General features: G+C 31.9%; 1 pseudogene; it reads left to right on the plus strand.

Annotated features, from left to right (window-relative positions):
* The first annotated feature begins 422 nt into the window (after positions 1-422).
* On the plus strand, positions 423-4,190 carry LOC117906347 (annotated as a pseudogene).
* Positions 4,191-9,535: the final 5,345 nt, after the last annotated feature.

Consider the following 9,535-nt stretch of genomic DNA (forward strand, 5'->3'; position numbering starts at 1 on the left):
ATTGTATCCCTTCCTTCATTGAAAGAGAGTCTCTAGTGCCGAACATAAGGGTTCTCTTTCCGGCTACACAGTGAATCTCGATTGAGGTGGATGAGAATCCTAACCAATCTTTCATGGCACGACTTTCATACGGTACTCCGGATATTGCCATTGCCCGTATCATTCATTTGAAGTATTACACAACCTTTGAGACAACAAAAGTTATAGGTCGTCTCCTTCTCTTTCATTTGTGACTTTTCTTATTTTTTTCTTTAGCCTTTTTGTCTCATAATGATCTTTACTGCCCCCAGGTGGTAGTCGAAGTTCGTAACCTTATATGGTAGTGAGAGCACCTCTTCTAGCTATTGGAAGTAGCTAAAACCATGAAGGTATAAATTTCTCATAGCATGAATGGAAATAAGGAACTCCTAACTGGCTTGAAGATGTCGAAGAGCGAGACTGCTACTATCCGAAAGTTGGCTAAGGAAGGTGTCGGTCTACTTAGGAAGGCCAAGAAGGAGAAGAAGGTGTCTTAGGTTAAAGCTCGTCGGCTGGCTGAGGAGAAGACAACTATGGCGGCTGAGAATGAGAAGGCTAGAGAATAAGCTACCTGGCTAAGGCAAGAACTATAAGACTCCAGTCAGGGTTTGCAGCTCAGAAGGAAGTTTTGGAGACAAACTATCATAAGCAGGTGGATAACATGTTCTTCTACGGCTTCCAATGCTATATGAAGAAACATGACATTGCAAATGATATTCCAACCTTCCCTTCAATTGATGATGAGGTCATTAGGCGACCCTGCCCAAGGAAACGAACATGCTTTAAGAGACGGTTTTTTTAGTGAGCGGGCTTGATTTCTTTTGTATTTATTCAATTTCAATACAAGAAAAAAGGTCTTCATTGACAGTTTTTCATCGTCAAGATAAGGTATATCTGTTAAGGTAGATCAGTATTCACATATGTCGTCTATGCCAGTGTCAAGAAATGATAAAAGCTAGCTTGACATATGCATATGTTAAGTAGACCTTATTTCTATCAATGTAGGAATCTTATTAATATGACATATGTTAAAACGTTTCTTCCACTTTAGTCAAGGTTAGGTTAAACATATGTGATGGTTAACTCATTGTTTTGTCAAGATTATATTCAATATATGTTAAGCTTAAGTAGGATATATGTCAATGTTGTTTTATATGCTTTTAAATTTAATTTACACATATGTCAAGGATGTTTTTTGTTAATTTTTTTTTTCAAAGTTGAAATTTAATATGTTAAGGTTCTTTTATTCTTATGTCAAGGAATACAATTTCTTTTATGTCAAGATTTCTTTATTCATATAAAGGAAATTGTTTTATTTCATATCAAGGTTGCATATGGAACATGTCAACATGTTGCCCAAATAATCTGCATCAAAATTGAACCTGTTGTGTGTGTGTCTATATATATATATATATATATATATATATATATATATATATATATATATATATATATATATAAAGTACATGAATGTATAAAATATACTTTAAAAAAAATATGAACATGTAGGCAAATATATTGACAAAAAAAAAAAAAAAAACCTTAATATCCTTGCATAATCTTATATTATCTCACATACATCCAAAAAAAGGCATATATGTACCCAAAAATCCAATAGTTATACATGATAAATATAATGTAGCCATGATCTTGTGCCTTCAAAAGTGCTGTAATTGCTGCAAATGCCACCAAATCTTCTGCAAGTAAGAAAAAAAAATCAGTATATGTTTATATTTGAAAGATTAATAAAAGGATATAAACATGTATCCAAATATATTCCCAAACAACCTAACAACTATATAAAATCTTGTTATCTTGTCAAATATATATGAAAAAAGAATAGATATTTACCCAAAAATAACCAAATATCAAGTAGTTGTACATGATAACAAAAATTTATGCGTGATCTTCTCCTCTAAAAACTGCAGCACTGCAAATGTCACCTAACCTTTGGCAAGAAAGAAAAAAGTAACATTATTTTATATTTATTTTTTAAAGTTTATTAAAATTCAATGAAAAAAAATCTACATCCAATGTATATTAAACATGTCACCTAATCTTTTGCAAGTATGAAAAAAAAATAACATTATTTTATATTTGTGTTTGAAAGTTCATTAAAAAGATATAAATATGTATCTTAAATATATCAAAATGTATCCACAAACAACCTAGCAAGTATACATGATCTTATACTATTATCAAATAGTCCAAAACATAGTTCTGAACCAAGATTAGAACACTAGATGTATCCACTCATGACTACATTTTCATCCAATTCCACTCATAGTGAGAAACTCGATTCAATTAGTCCAAAACTGCATGCAGCAGTGACTAAACATGGGTTTGAATCCAATCTTCCTGTCATGAATTCTATACTAGACATGTATTGCAGGTGTAGTTGTTTCTCTGAAGCAAATAGATATTTCTATGAAATGAATCAAAGGGATTTGATCACATGGAACACCTTGATCGCGGGATATGAAAGATCCAATCCAATTGAGACATGTAAATAGTCCTTTATCTGATGCCACCAATATCTGATTCTTTGTTTACATATACTTAAAGTATTCTCAAAATTGTGTTTGCTTGCTATTTTCACAGCAAGAAACTTGTTGACTGGTTTGCCAGAGAATATTGGAAGGCTTTCACGTCTCATTCTTCTTGACTTTCATCAGAACAGTTAGTGAATCTAGTCTCTACAAGGTTTTTCCAGTACATATGTAAAGTTTTAGAGGAATTAATAGTGGTTTTTAAGTATACTCTTTTATCTGAACTATTTTCTCTCAACTCTTCTAATGAAACATGTGCATCTGAGTTATACAGGAATTTCATCAATACCAGCATCAATAAAGGGTTGTTGTTCCCTTGCAGGGTTTTATATGGGGTCATATTCTCATTCCTTGTTGCAAAAAAATTTAGATATTTGGGAGTGTCTGGTGTACGTAGATTTTCTTTCATTTTAAATCTTTTTATATTTGATATTCATCTAGTTGTTGTGGCTTCAAGTTTCAAGAATAATGTGTTGTCTTTGCTACCAGCAGAGATTGGGGCACTTTCTCTTTTAGGGACATTAGATCTTCACTCAAACTAGGTGGGTAGACATTCTATATTCAGTTTAAGTATAAAATTTATCCGACCAGTGTCAAATTCTTCTGAGACTTCGGATATACCCTCTTTGAGTGATTTATCCTACATGTTATTTCTTCTTATCTTAGTTAGCTTCACATTTACCAGCATTATGGCTGCCTGCGTGACGTTAGCATTTTTTGAATTTGGACAACAGATTCATGGAGGATTATTCGAAGAGGCCTTGATAGGAATTTGGCCTTGTCTAATGCCCTTATAGACATATATTCCAAATGTGGAAATATTGCTGATTCGTACCAAGTTTTTTGGGGTATGTCTCGTAGAGATTTGGTTTCTTGAACTACCATGATGATTGGGTATGAGACTCATGGGTATGGAGAAGAGGTTGTTGAATTGTTGATAAGATGGTCAGGTCAGATATTAAGCCTGACTGAGTCTTGTTTATAGGCATTCTTAGTGCTTGCAGTCATGCTGGACTTGTAGATGAAGGCTTGAGATATTTTAAATTAATGGTGGGTGATTATAACATTAGTCCAGACCAGGAGATTTATGGGTGTGAAGTGGATTTGCTAGGACGTGCTAGGAAAGTTGAGGAAGCTTATGAACTCATAGAGAGCATGCCATTCAAGCCTAATGAGTGCATTTGGGGCCATTTCTTGGAGCTTGTAAGCACACAGGTTTCCCAATTCCAGAAAATTAGCTGCTCACAGGATATTGGATCTGAGGCCTAATATGGCAGGGACTTATGTGATGCTATCAAATATATATGCTACTGATGGTAAGTGGGGGAGTTTGTAAGACTGAAAAAGTTGATGAAAAGAATGGGAAATAAGAAGGAGACTGGTAGGAGTTGGGTCGAGGTAGGAAATCATGTCTATAGTTTTGTTGTTGGGGATGAGGTGAGCCCTAAAATAGAGGGGATATATCAAGTTCTGGAAAATTTGATTGGGCATATGAAGGAATCAAGGTATGTTCCTGATTTAGATTGCTTGATATATGACTTAGAAGATGGCACTTGAGAAGCAGTTGAAGTCCAAAAGGTGAGAAAACCATATACAAATGGGGGATTGAAGAGAGTCATTTGATTTTTATGAACAACCTCAAAGTGGGTACTAGCAAGAAAGTTTCGAGGTGAATTGACCTTTCCATCTTTGAAAGAGATCTTATTTTATTATAACAGAGAAGAAGAATGATCTGTAGTAATAACATGATGGTGTGCAACAAATAAGACATCTTATCAGATCAGCAAAGACCATTGTTTGTATATACAAAATTCATAATGTACTTATCTTGTGACCTTAATTTGTACTACAACACATTAATAACCAAAGAGAAATGCATTGAAAGATTATTCTTCAACTTACTTGGTTGAGAGTGCCTTTGTTGTTTGGGACAACTTCTAGGACTGCACTTTAGATTTTGATACATGTTTACAACCTCAACTCCATGGATGTGAAATGAAAGACAAGATGTGTTATTTAAAATGCATACCATGTAGGACTCAGACATTCAACTCCTAAACCAAATTCAAGTTGATACGATCTTTGAAAATTTTGAAATCTCAAATTTAATCACTAGCAAGGAGCTAACCTTAACTTGTTATAGCGTTGGCAAACCAAAAACTAATTGATGAGAGGAGCTTTCCTTCCATGGTGAACACCATTTCAATGGAGAGGAAGAGTGGCACTTTCCTTTATGTTGGATAACATTTCTATGAACCTGCAAGATTAACAAAAGGCAAGGTTAAACTCATTTGTAGCATTACTAAGACAGCCAAGTAAAATCTGCATTAGATAGATTATGTATCATTTTTTATTCATAAAATCTACATCCAATGTATATTAAACATGTCACCTAATCTTTTGCAAGTATGAAAAAAAACAACATTATTTTATATTTGTGTTGAAAGTTCATTAAAAAGATATAAATATGTATCCTAAATATATCAAAATGTATCCACAAACAACCTAACAAGTATACATGATCTTATACTATTATCAAATATATATATATATATATATATATATATAAGATATTTACTAAAAAAGAACCAAAATTAAATAATTATGCATGATACATGAATTTATACATGATTTTATACTCTAAAACTTGCAAGTGCTACAATGCCACCCAACCTCTTGCAAGAAAAAAAAAAAAAAAAAAAAAAAACATTACTTTAAGTCTATATTTGAAATTTTACTAAAATGATATTAACATGTACCAAAATTTATGCGAAAAGAATCCAACAAACATACATAATAAAAAAAAAAACATGAATTAGTACTTTCATCAAATGTATCTTTTAAAAGATATAGGTATGTACCCAAAAGTATCCAAACTTCAGCATCTATGCATGACAATAAGATTTACATATGATCTTGTCATCTCAAAATTGCAACAACTGCAAATGTCGCCCGAAACCTTGCAAAGAGAAAATATGCAACATTAATTGAAATTTTTGTCTGAAATTTTATTAAAAAATTATAAATTAACATACCCACTATACTTGGTCTAAGATAAGAGTGCTCAAAAATGAGACCCATTCAGATCTCACTTCATCTAACTCAACTCGTGAAAAGGTTTTTTTTCCTTCAAACTAAAATATATGACAAGAGAAAATATGTTATTGTGAAACATTAAATATATGTATAAGTTCTCATGTACTTATGAAAATACATAGGCAGATAAACCTGAGATGTTAGAGACTTCTATTTGCAATTATGTCTCACATGTATCGCATGACAAAATATCCGCACATGACACCATCCAACTGTTTGGGCCCCTATGAGCAAAATTATAGCAACAAAATTTCACAATAAAATATGACATCATATAAATTTGGTCAATTTTTCATCATTCACATTTTAAATTTAAAAAAGGAATGAATGACATAATGTTAGTTTCAAGTAAAATTTGCACCTAAATTATACTCAATACATGTTTAGCATAATACCTTAAGCTCCCATGTTTACAACTTGGAGGGTTAAATTAGGTAAAATATAAGAATGTACAATACCATGTATATGCGAAATATGAAGAAAAAAAATGAATAGATAAAGGTAATGATTAATTATATTTATTAAGAATAGTGATTAACTTTAAAAAAATATAATAGTTAACTTTGTCTATGTGAGAATATCCCTTAGAAAGATCATGACTTGAAGACTTCATTAAGGTAAATCAATCAAGCTTCAAGAGCAATTATCGATAATATATTTGGAAATATGTACTGTTAACCTCATTTTACATCTCATAGATTGACATTATAGAAGAGAAATGCAATTAGTAATATAAGGAATAAATGTTTTACATATGAACAATTTGATTGAAGATGGATAAAAGAGTAAAGAGTTTTGATTAAAGAGAGAAAGAGAGAGAGAGAGAGAGAGGTTGTGCCTTACAAGAAACATCTAAACTAAATATAGGATGTATATAAGACATACTAAGGTTAAAAGAAAAATATAAAGAACAACTCACACCTAAGTAACATGATCAAAGCTATCTAAAGGATCCCCATTGCTTCCTTACCCACACACACATCTAAATTGTTCTAAAGGATTGTAAATGCTATGGATATAGTGATCAAAATTTAATAATTGTTCTTCCTATGACCAACATTTCAAATTGACTAATTATGTATATATTAATTTTTTTATGCTTGAATTTTCTAAGTTTGATCTTCCACATCATAATACATTGAAAAAGTATTCTAGTCATGCATTTTTAAAAAAAAGTTTACTATTTTTCTTCTAGTTTCTATTACTATTTCTTGAAATATTAATGTAGAAGGTAAAAATGGATCATAAATCTTTCAATCACATGAAAAAATGGGTTTGTTCTTTTTAATACTACTTCATTAATTAATAGTGGAATAATGACATATGAGTACATTGTATTCATAGCATTTTAGATTATATTTTCGTAAGGTAGTGAAACAAACATATATGGTATCCTTCTCAACTCAAGTTAGAAATAGGAAATAATAACAAAAACAATTATAAACTAAGAAAATTCATATATATATATATATATAGAGATTTATATTCATGTGAGAGAAGCCATATAGAATCTTTACATTTCAAAAATCAAGTAAATTTTCATTCAAGAAAGCAACTTAAATGTAGTAAGTCTTCAAAAAGTTTTGGAGAAAAAAAAAACCAAAAACCTCAACAACCATCCACTTGAGCTCTTTTTTAAATCCTTTCTTCTTTTGAGATACAAAAATTCGAAGCCCCCTACAAAAAATAAGATTACATTAGTGTTCGTTTTGAGATATGAAAACTAAAATTATGGTAGGCTTACATGTTCACAATATCTTTATATCTTGGTATGGCTGTTGCAATTGTGAGTCTAAATAGTAGACTATTTTTGCTTGAGGTCAATTACACCCAAAACCCAATGAAACCTACAATATATTAACATATAATTTAGATAAATAGCATTTATAAGGTAAGAAATTAAAAACAATTATGATTAACAACTTACCTTGGTTAATGGAAGAAAACCAAGTCTGCCAATTTGGAGTCAATTAGCGATCAGCAATGAACCTTGCTCTTTTTTCAATTTGTGGGCTATTGTTCCAGCCTTGGATACCATTCCTGGATGAATAAATATAATTTCTCCTGTAGTGTCTCATCCAGATGTTCATGCAACCGCCTAATGAAATATCACCCAATTTAGAATTACTTGACAAAAAAAAAAAAAAAAAACAGCTTCTACTTATTTATATCATGAATGTAACATAAAGATTTACAAAAAAATCTCACCAAATATAGAAACATATGCAATTCATAGTCAACTCTTTTGCAGAAATTACATCATTCATTTCACTTGTCAAGAGGAAAGTTTGAAATTTCATCCCAAAAACATTGATTGGAAAGTCAACTTTGGGTGCCAGTTTACTCTCCAACATTGCTGAAACTATTTTAGAAAACAGTTGTACATCTCTAGGATTCTCATATTTGATTTTCTTTGGGGATGCTTGTATCTTCTTCATTTTATTCTTCCTCTTGCCAACATCCTAAACACATAAATAGATGCATGACATTAAAATGAAAAATAAAGAAACCAAGAGTGTAGGAAAATATAACTCAACTTTGAAAGTTTGGGTATAACGTTATTCACCTCATCATCATCATTTATCACAAATGCAATAGGCCACAAAACCTCATATCCAACACCCTCCCTTATTGTCCTAATGTTTTCAGAAAGTGGGAATGGAAGAAGTGCATTAGGTTGAAGAGGGTAAAGGATGACCACTAATATATCAGCACCATCAATGGAAATCTGTGAATCTCGTAAATAAGTTCCATATGCAACAATGTTATCTTCAGTTTCAAGAGCTAATTTGCATTTATAAACCTGTAAAAACATATTTTGTAATCCTTAGTTTCATTATAGTTATTTTATATATTGTTTGTATAAATTTAACTTAGAAAAAGGCATATATACCTGAGTTAGTGGAGAAGCTTTTCGAGTCCCTTGTGCTGATAGGTTCTCCACATGAGCACTATCATCAGTCTTCCCTCCTATTTCTTCATGTTGCAACAATTGTTTCCTTATGTTTGTGCTGCTCACTTCAGAGCGGGGTGTGAGGGGTTCTTTTTTTCCAGCTTTCAAAGCAATGATCTCCTCTTCCAAGCTCTTGACTTTCTCCATTAACATCCTTTGACATTCCTCCTCTTCAAGAGTTTTTGTGGGTTTTGGTGTGTTGAAGAATTGTTTGGGCTTTGTTTTTCCACCTTTTCCTCTAACCCGTCCAGGATGCTCTAATGTACCCAATGCTAAAGTGAGGATATCCTTTTGGCCAACACATGTGATCTTCCCTTCCTCAACAGCCTTTGTCAACTCATCCTCCAAAAAAATATAAGATACTTCAAAAGTCATATTAAATAAATAAAAAAAACAAATGAAATTGACTAAAACTAAGTAAAGGTTTGACAACTTACAATCTTTTCCACTACAGGCCTCGTAACTTCATCATATTCACCTTTTTTCAATCTTGCTAGCTTCCATAAGACCCATCTATCAATAGGTTTCCTCGAACCTGTCTTTTGCATCTATCAAAAAACAAAAAAGTGAAGTAATTAAACTTTACAAAAGTAAATGTCCAACAAAATAAAATATACTAATTCAACTTACCAATTCTTCTTGAAGTCCTGCATATCCTTTCCTACTCACTCGATGAATATAAACGTATTTTGCCCTCCTTTCTTTTCCTTTTTTTGATTTAACTTGAAACTCTTTTGACAACCTATTAGCCACTAACTTTCTCCAGTCTTCAATTGGAATGTAATTATATTCAGTTGGTGGCTGCAAAAGATACTCGGGCTTATCCTTATAAGGCAGGATATACTCTTTTGTCAATCTGTGCCTGAATGACCTAAAGCTAGTCCCAATGGATGCTATGACGTTGTTTTTGCTATTCTCA

This window comes from Vitis riparia, chromosome 2, assembly GCF_004353265.1.
Source record: "Vitis riparia cultivar Riparia Gloire de Montpellier isolate 1030 chromosome 2, EGFV_Vit.rip_1.0, whole genome shotgun sequence".
In the NCBI taxonomy this organism is placed as follows: Eukaryota; Viridiplantae; Streptophyta; class Magnoliopsida; order Vitales; family Vitaceae; genus Vitis; species Vitis riparia.